Source organism: Lutra lutra, chromosome 6 (assembly GCF_902655055.1).
Source record: "Lutra lutra chromosome 6, mLutLut1.2, whole genome shotgun sequence".
In the NCBI taxonomy this organism is placed as follows: domain Eukaryota; kingdom Metazoa; phylum Chordata; class Mammalia; order Carnivora; family Mustelidae; genus Lutra; species Lutra lutra.
Window position 1 is genome coordinate 59,216,387 of NC_062283.1, and position 15,848 is coordinate 59,232,234.

The 15,848-nt window shown below is 44.4% G+C and overlaps 1 protein-coding gene across 3 annotated transcripts in view; it reads left to right on the forward strand.

Annotated features, from left to right (window-relative positions):
* PLA2G7 (phospholipase A2 group VII) overlaps window positions 1-15,848 on the forward strand; it is a 43,724-nt gene that overhangs the window by 1,340 nt on the left and 26,536 nt on the right. Inside the window, exon 2 of one of the 3 annotated variants that reach the window (XM_047735057.1) lies at window positions 4,939-4,948. The exons of the other annotated variants lie outside the window; for them this stretch is intronic. The gene's annotated coding sequence lies outside the window, so the exon portion shown is untranslated. The remainder of the gene's footprint in view (window positions 1-4,938; window positions 4,949-15,848) is intronic. 3 annotated transcript variants of the gene reach the window in all.

The following is a 15,848-nucleotide window of genomic DNA, read 5'->3' on the forward strand; positions in this document are numbered from 1 at the left end:
ATCCCACCCCCTTGGCATTTTCCAGCTTGCACACATTGCACGTGGACCCTGAGTGTTCATTCCCTTCCCCAGACATTCGCACAGGAGTCGCTGCTGTGGAGGCATGGTGATGCTCTTGGCGGAACTGGGCCCTCTGTGCTCAAGGCTGACACCCAGGAGTTGTGAGGGATATTAATCTGGTTCAATCACTCATTTTACGGTTGGGAAATCCCTTCTGAGGTGTGATAAGGGCATGCCCAGCACCCAAAGGCTTTCCCGAAAACAGACCCCTCCCTGGGCAGCTGTTTCCTCATTTCCTGTCCATTGGATGTCTGTGCCCTTTGAACGCCAGTGGTGAGGGATTTGCATTCCCGACCCAGTGAGGTTTCCCGGCTAATACACATTCCCATCCTGTTTGAGACTCTTATCACAGAGCAGTAAGGAAACTGCAGGAGTGGGGTCTCTTAGGAATGTCAGCTGGAGTTTAGGAATCTGTGTTCCTTTCAGGGACACCCCAGAAAATGGGTATTTCCTGGAAAGGAAGGTGATCATCAGGTTATGTATACCTTGGTTCTTCTGAAGCCTCATCGGATAATTGGCTAGAGTGTCCTCTTGAGACACTGAGAAATTTCCACGAAAGTGAAGCACTGAAGAGAAAGTATTGAGTGAAGAGCCCCTAGAGGGGAACATCTAGTTGTAAAATCACGCTGTCCCAGAATTCTGAGGAATCTCTGTATTTTGAAGGAATGGGCAGCAGATTTGTACCGTCTCTTTCTATGAAGCCAGGCACCTGTTACGTACCTTCACTCTCACTTGCTCTGTTTTGCAGGTATGACTCAGAACACACGAAACAGTCTAATATATATAGGCTTGTAGTTAAAAAAAAAACAAAAAAAACACTTAGCAGTTGAGGAGAAAGAAAAAACCTGCTATTTGCAGGTATGACTCAGAACACACGAAACAGTCTAATATATATATATAGGTTTGTAGTTTAAAAAAAAAACAAACCAACTTAGCAGTTGAGGAGAAAGAAAAAGCCTGCTATTAAGAATCAATATTGATTGGATTAAATGGGATAGTTTTGTTCATTCCTTCACTGACTTCAAGAGATACTTATTGAACACCTACTATGTGCATGGCACTGAGTACAATGCAGTGAATAAGACAGATATGGTCTCTGTCCTTATGGACTCCCTGTTCTAGAATCGAGGGATGAGCAAGGCAAATTCAGATATTACTAGATGTTTTGGAGAAAAGGAAACGGCCGTGGTAGAGTACTGTGATGTGTGTGTGTGCGTGTGTGTGTGTGTGTGTGTGTGTGTGTGTGTGAGAGAGAGAGAGAGAGAGAGAGATGGACAAGTTGGAAGGCCCCAGCTTCTTAGATTGGGTTTTATTTTTTTCTAGATTTTATTTATTTATTTGAGAGAGAGAGCGCATGAGAGCAAGCAGGGGAAGGAACAGAGGGAGAGGGACAAGCCGACTCCATCCACACTGAGCCAGGCTCAATCCCACAATCCCAAATTCATGACCTGATTCGAAACCAAGTGTGAGATGCTTTAACCAACTGAGCCACCCAGGTGGCCCTTAGACTGGGTTTTAAGGAGAGAGCTATCTTTCTTTTCTCCCTCCCTTTTTTAAGATTTTATTTATTTATTTGAGAGAGAGAGAGAGCAAGAGCAGGGAGGAGGGGCAGAGGGAGAAGGAGAAGCGACTTCGCGCCAATCAGGGAGCCCAACATGGGGCTCAATTCCAGGGATCACGACCTGAGCCAAAGGCAGATGCTTAACCCACTGAGCCACCCAGGCGCCCCCTAATGTGACATCTTTCTGAGGGATGACCTTGAGATGAGCCCCCAGAATACTGACAGATTGTTCTGGTGCAGAGACCCACAATCACACAGTCCTGACACCAAGCTCAGTGTGTTCCAGGCATAGTGGGAGGGCAGTGCGGCTGATGGAGTGAGGTTGAAGGCTGGGGGCCAGGTCATGCAGAGCCCCATAGGCCAAGGTTCGCCGTCTGGACTTGAAGTGCAGTGGGAAGCCAAAGGCAGAGGCGTGACGTGATAGATTGCTTCAGAGGTCACTGTGGGTGCAGTGTGAAGAGTGGGTCACAGGAGGAGAAGAGCTGTAAGGAGACCTGCCCTGGGTTGATCATGGTGACCCAGCAGACCGTGGTAGAAGTGGGTGGGTAGAAGCTGCTTCGGGAGGTAGAGTAGGAAATTCCTTTATGCTTCTCTCTCACATGTCCCATCTACCTAGCTATGATGACATTGCTACACCTGGTCCACTCCTCTGGTAAAAAGAAATAAGCTAGTCATTATGCTCTTAAGGGTAATGTAAGACATTATTACTATTATTTGCTAATGGTGTGTGACTTTGAATTTCCTGTGCTTCATTTTCAAAAATTTTATAATAATTTTATAATAAAAGTAATTCTTTTGACTCAGTTTATTCTTTCCAACAAATTATGTTTCTTGTACATAAAACATATTTCGATCTGCCCAGAAGGTTGGAAAACCTAACTAAGAGTTACCCACAAAACACACCACCCTAGAATGGAGGGAAATAATGCTACAGTCTTAGCTGGCTTACTCTGGGGAGCTGATTGTGATTAGGTAGAATCCCAGATAAGACTATCTGAGTCTGGGAACTGGAATAAAAATTCAGAAGAAAGTTAGCACATTTGCCTTTGTCCTGGATACAGCCATGTGCAGATATCTGAGTGCAAAGATCTGTTGATAAGTGAAAATCTATACGTGGCAGCAGAATTTCTGGAGAGGGCTATGAACCAGAGTTGAATAGGGCTGTTTCCCTTAATGAAGCATTCTCTCTCACAGGGGACTCTTGAACTTTCCCCGGTTGATCACTGACGAAATTTTAGAGGGCCAGGGAAGAGTGTTGAAGTTGTTTACCCTGGAGGGTACAGTTGACCTTCTCAGGGTCAGGACGACTAACCACGGCAATGAGGCAACCCTGTTTCTCTTTCCTGCCTCATTTTGACGTGCGCTGATGGGGAGGAGATGTGTCTGTGTGGAAGAAAATAGAGGTCCTTCCTCATTTACGCGGTGTGCAGTGGAGGACTGGGCTCTTGGTGACTCGTTGGGCTCCTGGTTACCTTCCCTTGCCAGACCCCATTAATGATTTACCAGCCAGAGCATCCGATTTCGGCTTGAAGTGGCCCGTCTGGTGATTCAGACGGCAGACAAAATATGACAAGGGATTATGGGATCTGTATAGACCCTTAGGATTGGGAGTGGTCGGGGCATCGTTTAGGGAGAGGCTATGGTTTCTCCTAGAGGCGCCTAATGATCCTCTTTGATTTATGTTTTGAAATATTGAATTGGCTGCTACCCTTTAAAAATCAGGAGATTTTTTTTAAGATTTTATTTATTTATTTGACAGAGATCACAAGTAGTCAGAGAGGCAGGCAGAGAGAGAGGGAACATGGTAACACCTGCTAGAACAGCATGCGGTGTTCCTCTCTGGATGGTCTCCTTTGCCACAGTCCCCACCACTGTTTTGTCTGTTACTAATGTCCTGGTTAGCTCATTTGAGTTACCTGGCTGGCCCTCACAGGCTTTGGATCTGAAAGTTCAGGTTTAAGGCTAAAGAGTCCTGCCCATCCATCCCGCTTCTACCCTCATACATTGCAGGAATCCCTTTTTCAGGATCCTTTTTGGGAGTCCCCAGACCTTTTCAATTGCTCCTCTGCTAGAATAGCATAATTGTCCGAAAAGCTCCCGCTACAGGGTCCTATGCTCTGGGTTCCCATTCGTGCCCTTTTTCTGTAGAACTGGAGCTCTTATGTGCCATCTGGGGCTTCCCAGAGCCAAGACCCCTGGTTCCTTGAGCAGCTCCTCATATGGCCCTGTTGCCTTGTTCCCTCATCAGTCTGGTTATTGTTCTGTGGTTGTCCTTTTGAAGAAACTTCCAGTTGTGAAAGCCCTTACAATTCAGAGTTCAGAGAGAGGTGGTTTCCCTGGTGTGAAAGTTAAGTCTTGCCTTCCAGGATGTCAGTCAGCAAACTGTCCTGTGGTCTTGGGGAACTTTGAATATTTACGGCCTTAAAGCTATAGAGGACACCAAATGTTGGGAAACTGGTTGCAGATGAGTTTCCATTTCCAAAATGGGAGTGGAATCAATTAATTTTATTTTGTTTGCAGCTGTTGAGGATTTCGGCTTATCAGTGTCTCTTTCATTCAGTTACTGTCACAACAGGGAACTGCTTCTTACTCTGCTTTTTGGACCCTATGTCTTTTCTTAGGTTGTGAAATGATTACACAAGAGTTGTATCGACTATGCCTGAGGTAAGAGGCTTCACACACTTTTGCAGAAGTCGCTTGGGAAGTTGGACATTTGAGATAATGTTCAGGTGAAGTTTTGATTCTCTTAGCTAATATGGGAGGGAGAACGTAATATGAATAGAGCAGGTACTCTCTTTTCTCTTTCTGAGTTGCAATATTAGCAAGGATGAGGCAAGAACTTGTAGTGGTGCTTGAACCCTTCTTGTGACAGAGCACTCTCCCCACAGAGGTCTACCTCACAACAGCCTGATTATTAGAAAGTTCTTCCTTGGGGCGCCTTGGTGGCTCAGTCATTAAGCGTCTGCCTTCAGCTCAGCTCATGATCCCAGGGTCCCTGCTCAGCAGGAAGCTTGCTTCTCCCTCTGCCCCTGCTTGTGTTCCCTCTCTCGCGCTCCCTCTCTCTCTGTCAAATAAATAAATAAAATCTCTTTTAAAAATTAAAAAACAAAAAATAAGTTCTTCCTTGTACTGACCAGGGGTCCACCTCCCTAATGCTGGTTTCAGAATGAAATAAATATTTCTTCCTTATTAAAAAAAGATATAGTCTCCCCAGTCTCCCTTTAGACCAGGGTTCTTGAACCTCAGCATTACTGACCTTTTGGGCCAGGCGTTTATGTTGTAGTGTCTATCTTATGCACTGCACTGTAGGATGTCTTGCAGCACCCCTGGTCTCAGCCTACCAGCTGCCAGCAGCATGAGATGGCAGGGGGTGGTGGACCTGAGAAATGTTCCACTATATGGCCAGGGACCTGACCTGTCCATATGTGTCAGGGCTAAGAGGTGTTAGCTCTCCAAATATGATGGAAGAACTAAGTGCTTACCACCAGTTATGCTGTGAATTTGTACTCTGAGTAGTTTTAATAACGGTGATGGTGACAACAGCTGGCAAAGCTCCAGAAGGTCCAATCCAACCAGTTCTCCCATTGGAGCTAACCCCCACTCCCTTTTCCCCTCCCTGATGGTCTCTGACCACCTCACACAGGCACAGGTGCGTGCTGATGACGGGATGAAGGAGCCACAGGCCAGGAGCATCCCTGGGATTGGGCTCTTCCTCTTGTCAGGCACTTCCACACCCAGGGCAGCGGCCAACCTGCCTGTGCATCACAGGGCTCCACAGAGGCACTCAGAGAACCTGGTGAACTGCTGGGGACTAGAATGTCCACTGTGCTGAACCCCAGGCTCTTGGTCATTAGTTTCGCCTTGCACTCGAGGACCATGCAAGATGGCACACAGTCTTGCATCATAGGACTCTCTATGGCCACCCTCTTCCACTTTTAAAGACCCTTGATTACATTGGGCACACCTGGATGGTCCAGGATAATCTGTTTTCAAGTCAGCTGATTACCTACCTTAATTCCATCTGTAATCTTGATTCCTCTTTGCTGTGTAATGTTCTGGAAATTAAGATGTGGAAATTTGGGGAGAGAGTGTCGTTGTTCCGCCAGCCATATACTCCCATTCCAAAAGTTCATCCAAAAGAATTTGAGGAACAGAGTCCTGGTGCATATGAAAGAGCCGTTTCTTTTCTCTTTACCAAGAACAGGAGAAGTAAGCACAGACCCTAATCTCCTGACAGGATTGGGATTGACACGGATTTACTCATCAGCTCTTGACAGAAAATCTGGATTCAAGAGTGGACATTTTGCCTACTGTTTTGGTTTGTCTTTTGTTTCAAAAACGGAAATGATGCCCTGGGGCACCTGGATGGCTCAGTGGGTTAAGCCTCTGCCTTCAGCTCAGGTCATGATCTCAGGGTCCTAGGATCAATCCCCACATCGTTTACCCTGCTGAGCAGGGAGCCTGCTTCCCCCTCTCCTTCTGCTGCTCCCCCTGCTTGTGCTCTCTCTCCTTTTCTCACTCTGTCTGTCAAATAAATAAATTCTTAAAAAAAAAAAAAAGGAGGGGGGGGATGATGCCTGATGAGAATTTACTAGTGACAGGGAAACAGCGTTAGCGGAGGTCATGATATTATATAGAGATCTCGGCTGAGATTTGAAGAGCTAGTAGGAAACTGAGGCTTGAAGGATAGACATTAGTACACAGAAGAAAAGACAGTATCAACTTTTATATAAAGTCATCTCTGCCCCCAATGTGGGGCTTGAACTGACGACCCTGAGATCAAGAGTCACGAGCTCTACTGAGCTCTACTGACTGTAGCCAGCCAGATGCCCCCAGAAGGGATCAACTTTTAAAGGGACGGTAACAGAATGTGTTCTCTGAGCGCTCTTTAAAGGTCTTATTTATCTGCCAGGATGATATTCTAGCTAGTGATCAAGGGGTCAAGATCGAAGGAAATGCTCTTTTATTTGAAAGAGTATTGATTTTTTAAAGTAAATATTCTCATCGACTTAAAATACTGGAAAAGAGAAAAGTAGAAGGAAGGATTAAAAATTACCTTTCATTTCTAACTACAAACTCTTCAGAGAGGGGGAACTTTGTAAATATTTGTTATTTCCTTTATCTATTTTATATATTTTGAAGAAACATATCTCTTCTTGTTCTTACGGTTGCCCCCAATACACACACTCCTTCTTCTTCATCTTTTACGTATCTGAGATCATAGATAATCCTCTTCATTCTCTACATAACATTTTACTTAATATTAAACATAAACACTCTCCATGGTCATACGAGCTCTCTTAAATATTCTTTCAAAATTATTTACTAGAAGTAAGGCTGTATGTTTGGGTGTAACAGAAAATGTGAAACATTATGGGAAAACCACCATAATTCTGTCACCCTTATTAAATTAATAGTCTTTTAGGGTGAATTTTTACACAGCAAAATTCTATAATCTATTTTCAGTTAGAATTGCATAGCAAACTGTTTTTTAAGTCATAATGAATTTGTTTTGTAAATATCTTGTTAATAACTGAATAAAATCCCATTGATGTTATTCCCTGAATGTTTGAGGTTCTGTAGGGTTGTGTGTGTGTGTGTGTGTATGTGTGTGTTGGCTCCCATAAATAGAACTGGAACAAACACCAATAGTGCATTATATTTTTAGGATTTTTCTTCCCTGTGAGTATGACTTTTTGTGTGTGCTGATCTTAGAAATAAAGTGAGAAGGTGAAAGGATATGGACCATTTAAGGCTTGCCAAATTGCCTTCCAAAGGTCAGGGTATCTATCTATATCCCCACTACAGCACCCAAGTACACTTTGGTAAATTTTACAGAGTTCAAAAATATGTAAGTCCATGTTCCCCAGATTTTGTTTACCAATTATTGATCTGTCCGGTCAGGTACGTGTTTCTCCATCAAAATGCTTTGGCTGCTGGTGTCAGTAATGAACCTTCAAACATTGTGATTAGTAACATTGCTGTACAAAACATTTCAGTGTCCTCCCCTTGGATTCTCCAGTTGTAAGTGTCCAAAGTCAATATTATACTTATCTGAGCCCTCATTTGCAAACGTAAATACTGTTCCAGCTAACTCAAATCCCGAGGTTGAGTAGAAAGTCCTTTTCTGTAGAAGGAGAACCTAGAAGAAGAACAGACATCTTATGAATTCTCCCTCTGTGTTGGGATTCAGAGGCCTCCCTTAGTCACCCTCCCAGACATCTCAGTGGCCATCGGAAGTTTAAAGAAGCCAGTGTCCGAGAAAGCCAGGGACTAGTAGCCATTGATAGTAGTCCCTTGTTCAGAAAAGCAAGAAGCACTGTTTTCATTTTATTAATGTGGGAAATGTTTGGTCATATTGATGTAAAATGTGTAACACTTCTTTTTTTTTTTTTAAGATTTTATTTGTTTATTTGACAGAGAGAGATCACAAGTAGACAGAGAGGCAGGCAGAGAGAGAGAGAGAGAGAGAGAGGGAAGCAGGCTCCCTGCTGAGCAGAGAGCCCGATTCGGGACTCGATCCCAGTACCCTGAGATCATGACCTGAGCTGAAGGCAGCGGCTTAACCCACTGAGCCACCCAGGCGCCCCAAAATGTGTAACACTTCTATAGAAGATTGGTGATCGCTTGTAATATAATAGCATGAAACAGCCAAACAGCTTTACCTGAGAAATCAACCCAGAGAAATGGATTCGAACCCATGCAGATGTGTTGTGGAAGCACATAGGACTGTGAGACATTTGAAAAGGTGAAAGGTATTGGACCATTCCCAGGAGCAGCTTCAACCTATTTAGGGAAAGAAGACGGACAAGCTGTTTCAGTGTTGAAAAGTGACACATAAATTAACCGACACGTGAAGGTGTGGAGTGAGACTGGTTTGGGGTGCTGAGGAGACACTGGGGGGAGTCACCATCAAGGAGATCAGGTCCCCTTGACTGAGGAGGAGCGAGGCCAGAGCCTGAGACAGAGAGCTGGTCGCAGAGAGGAGAGGGTGAGCTGTGGTCTGGAATTAAATTCAAGGCAGAGAGAAAGGCTTCTGAGGGAGCGCCCTCCTGGTGTTTCTGCTTTCCTTAGAGAAGGAGCTGTTTCCATCTTCAGTTGTAAAGAACAGGAGGGCAGCAGGAAGGAGAGTGCCTCCTTTCAAGGAGTGAACACTTTCACCTAATGGGTGAGGTGAGCTAAGGAGGAAGGAAGGGGCTGTCCTGAGGTCACTGGGACACAGGAAGACTAAAGTGTGGCCTAGGGGCCCAGCCGCGTTCAGTGGCTGTGCTGAGGCTCTAGCCCCCTGTACTTGACATCCTCTGTAAACCCCGGATGCGCACACACACACACACACACACACACACACACATCCACACGTGGTCGGGCTAAGGACACACTAGGCCTTCTGCGGGGCCAAAGTCATTCCTCTGCTAGCTCAGCCCATGTTCACTGGACACCAGCCAGGAGAAGGGCCTGCAGTGCTGGGTTAGGTAGGAAATGTCACTGCCTGTGGGACAGACGTCCATGCTCAGATGTACGGCCTGGAAGGGTCTCTCTATGTTCTGGCCCCCCTGATCTTGCCTCCAACCTTCTAATGTCTCCTCTACCTCCCTGATTCCCACGTCTTCACTTACAGCCTCCTCTGGGTGAAATGCCCTCCTTCTCCCCATTGACTCAGGTCAGTCTGCTAAGGATCCTCCTTCCACTAGTGTCAGCTCCTGTGTGACCTCTCCTGGGAGGGTGACCTCTCCTGGGAGGGCTTTCCACGCCTTCAGGCATCACGTACCCCCTGGAGTCAACCATCTGCCTTTGTGTGTTGGGTCCATGGTCAAAGGAGCGAGACTGATACAAAGCGAAGGTCAATCAAAGCTTTATTTCACACCAAGCATCGAGAATCAAACTGACTGGCCAGGGCCATCTCTTACAAAGAGGTGACCCCTCCCAGCCTCACAGACTAACTTTTATAGAGCAAAGGCCATGTGGTTGAGCCTGGCCACACACAGGTGGCCAATTGAATTACAATTCACCCATAGTAGCTATTTGAACTAGCCTATCACTCTGGTCAGAATTGGCGCCCAAAAGGCAGAGCCCACATTCTTGGGTGGTTAGGGAGGTGTTTTCCTGATTGGATGTCTCCACCTGGCTTGACTCATCCTTGTATTCTGGGCTCTGTTACCTCCCCCTGACCTGACACGTCCTGGTATATGGGCTCTGTTATCAGGGGCTGGTCAGTCATATTTTTACTGGTTTCCCAGACTTGTTTCTAAGTAAGTTTCTCTGGGGGGACAGGGTCAATCTAAGTTTACTGCATAAACAACGAAATGGCTTACTCTGGCTAAGCAGGCCCTTACATTCCCCCCTTTTCTTTGGAGATTAGTCAAATCCTTGACTTTTCAGCCAGTTCTATGTTCTTCTGTTGTAAGGGGTTATATTGAGCATGTACGATTAACATTTTTATCACTCTAATTTTTTTGTACAAATGACATTAGGGCGTTTATAATGCAAGGGCCAAAAAGTAACATTAGTAATTATAAAACCAGGGGGCCTGCAACTGCTGATTTTAGGGAAGTCGTCCATGGAGACCAGTTGAACAAACTTTTATAGCATCCCTATTGTGCACAATAGTACTCTGGTGGGTCCCCAGGCCCTTCCCCCCACCACATTGGGGAGGCCCAGTGTTAGGGCACATGTGAAACTGTAAGGCATTTAAACAGAGGTTAATGGGTGCCAATTGGCATAAGGTTACATTAAATTGCACAGTTGGCTGATGAGTTAGCCATTCACTGCTTTGTATAACCTTTTCCACTTCTCCTAATTCCGTTTGTTTAATTTCCCACCTATACTTTTCTGTCTTATGAGGTGACTTAGAAGCTCTTACATAAACAGGTAACAATAGGAGCAACAATGAACTCATAGTCTTTTGAGTCTTAGCTTTAGTCCATGGTCAGCAGGGTCCATCAGCTGTGGCTTCCATTTCTGGGGGGCGTCCTCCTCCTTGTATTGTTTGATGTGACCCACGTTAATCCAGGCCCAGATGCCTTCTATTTTCACTGCCCGGGGTGGGGGGGTGGTCAGGATGACAGTAAAGGTCCCTTCCAGCGAGGCCCCAAGTTTTCCACTTGGTGGTGGTGTATCCAAACCAAGTCCCCGGGTTGGTAAGGATGTGATTCCAGCTCCATCTCCGTCTCAGTGTGGGCAGTTCGGATCCCTGCATGGGCTAGACAGACTATAATGCCTGCAGTGACTGGAGTACAGACTGATCAGTCATTTCTGCTAGGGCAACCTCTTATAGCTGAGGGCAGAGCAGAGGGGGTCTCCCTAATATTATTTCAAATGGGGTCACCTTGTTTAAGTAGGGTGTACATCATGCCCTGAGGAGGGTGAAAGGAAGGAGATCCACGCATCCACCGCCAGTCTCCAGAATTAGCTTTGTCAATGTCTCTTTAAGAGTCCGGTTCATTCTCTCTACTTGCCCAGAACTCTGGCGCTGGTAGGCACAATGTAGTTTTCAGTTAGTGCCCACGGCCTTGGCCAATGCCTGTGAGACTGAACTCACAAATGCAGGGCCATTATTTGACCCAATCGCAAGAGGTAACCCAAACTTCTAGTAGTTTTTGTTTGTTTGTTTGTTTGTTTGTTTGTTTTGTTTTTTGTTTATGGCTACCACTTCTGCCATCTCATGTTTGGCAGAAAAAGCCTCTACCCAGCCTGAAAAGGTATCCACAAAAACTAACATGTACTTGTGTCTATATTTTCCCAGTTTCATCTCTGTAAAATCCATTTCCCAATAAATTCATGACTCCTTACCTCTTTTTCTCTTCCCTCTTCCCATTCTAGGTCTTCCCACATTTACCGCCTGACATTGAGCACATCTATCAACCACATCCTTAGTCATACGCCATAATTTAGAAACCTGAAACTCCTTGCCCATAAGCTCCTTAAGCTTGCGTGTCCCCAAATGAGTGCCCTGATGTATTTGGCTTACTAATTTCTTCCTAGTCTTTGAGGCAGAATTAACTTTTCTGTTCTACTCTCAGCCCAGTCCCCTTCATAGTCTAGTTTAACCCATTTTTGTAAATATTTTAAATCTTCCTCTGAAGTTTACCTCAAGTTGTCTAGCTTAGGTAAACAAACATTTAAAGACAACCAAATCTAGAATTTAACATCCATAAAGGCGTGTTATTAAAACATAATTTTTCTCTCATTTCCAGAGATGGCCAAATCAGGACTAATTTATTTGAAAAACAAGTCCAGTTTTAACAAACTTGGCCTAATTATTTACATAAACTCAGCAAGAACAGTGAATAATCATATAGATCTTCTAGAATCTGCTTTGCTGGAACTTCTTATAAGGAATCTCTAGGTTGAACTTTTAGTAGCCTCTCCAGGCCAGAAGCCAAGCCATGTACTTGCCATCAGATATGCCTGCAGTACCTGTCGATTTGGGCAAATTCCTCTTTCTGAGGTTCCCAAAGTATCCTGCCAGGAAGTGACATTCTTTACTCACCTGGTGAGGCTGCTGGGAACTCTGTAAGCAAGGTATCAGGCCAGCAGTTCCAAGGGGCTTTATGGTTCCAGGTTTTATAAAGTCAACCTTAGTTCCTTTAAGCCATCTTATCATATCTGAGTCTTTTCAAATATGACATTCCAGTCAAAGCCTGGGTAAAATAACCAGTGTTTCCAATGGTGTCCTGTTACAAGGAGAACGGATTCTTATTGAACTTATGCAAATGACTGATGGCCATGGAGGAAAGAATACTTACTGACACCTTTTGATTTTCAGAGAGTTCAGATAGAAAAGTTGAATGCTTTGATTTGTTTGCAAATAAATATTTTTACATTTCTGTAAGTCACAGACATCTTAAGAAAAAAGTTTCCCTAGTCTGGAAGAGCAAACATTACAGAACCAGTCATGTTTAAAATAAAACAAAACATTAAGAGACACAACATTACAATTTCCTTCAGTTCATCTAATCCCATGTTGTTAATTCTGGTTTAGTCCGAATGCAGCTTTTACTTCTGTAAATTCTTACCCATTTCAGTTCTGGGATTTTAACATATCAAAGACCTGTATTTGTCCTGAAAGTCTCCCGTATGAATTTCCTTTAGGGCGGAATTCATCTTACAAGAGAATTAAAACAATTACAAATGACAAAAACTCAGAATAGATATGGTTAAATTACCAGGTGATGACCCTATCAAAACACTAAAACTTTAGGAAATGTATAAAACCCTTAGAGTAGTTACAGCACTTACCCAAATGTAACCCAAGGTTTATCATTGGTTTAGCAGTATTTCATGAGTAACTTAGCATATCAAGGAAAAGCCTTTTGAGTCAAAGAGATCTCATTTACGATTTAAATCTTGTCAACATTTGCTAAAACCTTAGAAAGTTTTAAAACACATGCCTAAATATAATTAAGGATGTTAAACACCTGATAAAACAAAACATAGAAACTGGGTTTTCTGGGCATGCAAAGAGAAAACCATAACAGATCAATTAACCTAAGAAAACTTTGCCCTTTTAAACAGAGAGAAAACCAGTTTTTCTATACCAGTGTCTTTCCTTTTTATTCTTAAGCATGCAGTCTTAAGATAGTAAGTTTTCTGGGTTTCCCTCCCATCGTGAACGATGTCACAGACAAAGGGAGGGGGATCTTTCAGATGCTGTCCTGCTCACGTCCCTCGCGGGAAATTAGGAGCATCTTAGCTAAGGTCTGTCCGTATAAGCCCCAGACCAGGCTATTCTGTGGAGTAGATGACCGTTACGCCATATGACACCCCACAAGACTCAGGGTGCGGCCCACTCAGACTCTATAGCCAAAGCTACGGAGCCATACAGACAGATAAACACAGTCAGGCACTCTTCAGATTCAAACATGTTGGACAACCCCCTCTGGGTTTTCCCAGTCTCTCAAGGCCGGGCTACTTTTTCAATCTCTCAAGGCCAAATGGTTCTTTCACTTGGCAGTATAATCTATGTGGGGGTATGTCAGGAGAGTGCTAAATCACCTTGGGGGCTGTTTTCTTTTTTTCTTATTTAAACAGGATCAGCATCTGGTCTTTTCTCCTTTTTTCTTAGTCCGTCCTGACCATACCTAAAATTTCTTTTCTGAAGATTTCCCTTCACAAACCTTCTACAACTTTTCTTTGCCTTCAGGTTTTGTCCCAAGCCATTTCCTTCCAAACAATTATTTCATTTAGGACAAAATTACCTTTTATCTTTAATAAAATGCATTTCCATTCCTTAAATATTTCTTACATATCATCTACTTTTCCACAGAGTTGTTTCCCTTATTTCCATCAGTCTTACAGTTAGCAGAATTTTGTACTCTTAGAAATACCTTAATCTCTAGTGAAGGCTAAATATAAACCAATTGTGAACTGTTACAACAGAATTTTTTAGATGCCAATTTATGAATCAGTTAAGCACAAAACATGTTTACCAACAGATTTAAGTATTCTTATTTTCTTTGCAGTAAGAAGTCAAAAGCACAAACCTACATCCAGTAATTAATGACTTAGCATTTTATCCTGTTTGGTTAAGACCTAGATGTCCATAACCTAATTCCGTTTGTCATCCAAGCAAAACTTTAAAATTTCAGGTTACCAAAGACTTTGAAAGCTACTTCAACAATTACCCATTAAAACTTTGAGACAGGGGCACCTGGGTGGCTCAGTGGGTTAAGCCTCTGCCTTCAGCTCAGGTCATGATCTCAGGGTCCTGGGATCGAGCCCCGCATGGGGCTCTCTGCTCAGCAGGGAGCCTGCTTCCCCCCTCTCTCTCTGCCTGCCTCTCTGCCTACTTGTGATCTCTCTCTCTCTCTGTCAAATAAATAAATATTTTTTAAAAATAATAAAAAATAAAAAAATAAAACTTTGAGCAGACAATTTACCATCAGTTTAGTAATTTCTTTGCTAACAAATTTTAACAAATAACACGAGCTTATTTGACCTTCAGTAAACTTTGAAGTTTCACATTTACTGCTGATAACTTAAAAGACATGTATATCTTAATTAAACCAACAAACTTAATTTAGTTCCAATACTGATTTACATTCCACCTGGGCCCACTGCACTTTGAATGTTTACCTGAGACACGGGTGGGAGGATCTGGAGTGGGGGGTGTTAGGTCCAGGGGCTGCTCTTCTTGCTCCTTGACAGTGAAGAGAGAAGGAGCCACAGTGCATGATCTAGAGGCTGGTCATGCAGGCTGCACGCACGTTGGTGCAGAAACCGGAGAAGGGGAGACAGAAGAAACAAAGTGCTGCCAGGAGGCAGAGAAAGGATTCCCATTTTTAGAGCTCATCAGCTCTGACAGAGCAGCAGATGCCATGCTTTCCCGCCAGCAAGGGGGAGGGGCCAGGCAGTCCACGTCGGGCCAGAGAGGGCAAGGAAGTTCCCCGAAACAAAGGAAGTTACGGCAGCTGCTTGGGAATATTCCTCAAAGTCTCTGTCTCGAGTTAGACCAACCCCAGTTGACTCCAGTTATAGCCATTAACGCAAGAAATGAGCAAGGGAGAAGCCCCACATCTGTTAGGAGAGATGAAAGTCAGAGTCCCCTTACTCTCTGCTTGCCCCATTTCTTTAAGCACAACAAACAACACAACAGACAACAAAAAAGACAAGACAAAGACAACCACAGTCCCAGCGGCCCTTCTTCGACCAGATGTCAAGCCCAAAGGTATGCAAGATATAATCCCAACTCAAAAATGCAACCTGCCTCTGGAAGGGATTTTCTCGGTCCCCTATAGACACCGCTGGTGGGGATTTTCTCAGTCCCCTGACTGCCTGGGAGGGCCCGTACCCCCTGGCGACCCTCCCCCGGAGGGATGGGGCATCCCTGCATCCACTCCAGCCCTGGGGAGCAGTGCTGCATCCAGCTTCTCCTCGGTGGGCTTTACCCTGGAGCTCCACACCCAGACAGACAGACAGACAAGATCTCAAGAACAAGGTCTCAAGATCTTACCTCGGGAGTCTTTTTCCAGAAATTCTGATGCTGGCTCAGGTCTCGTCATTTGATCCCAGACGAGCCCCCAATGTTGGGTCCATGGTCAAAGGAGCGAGAATGATACAAAGCGAAGGTCAATCAAAGTTTTATTTCACACCAAGCATCGAGAATCAAACTGACTGGCCAGGGCCATCTCTTACAAAGAGGTGACCCCTCCCAGCCTCACAAACTAACTTTTATAGAGCAAAGGCCATGTGGTTGAGCCTGGCCACACACAGGTGGCCAATTGAATTA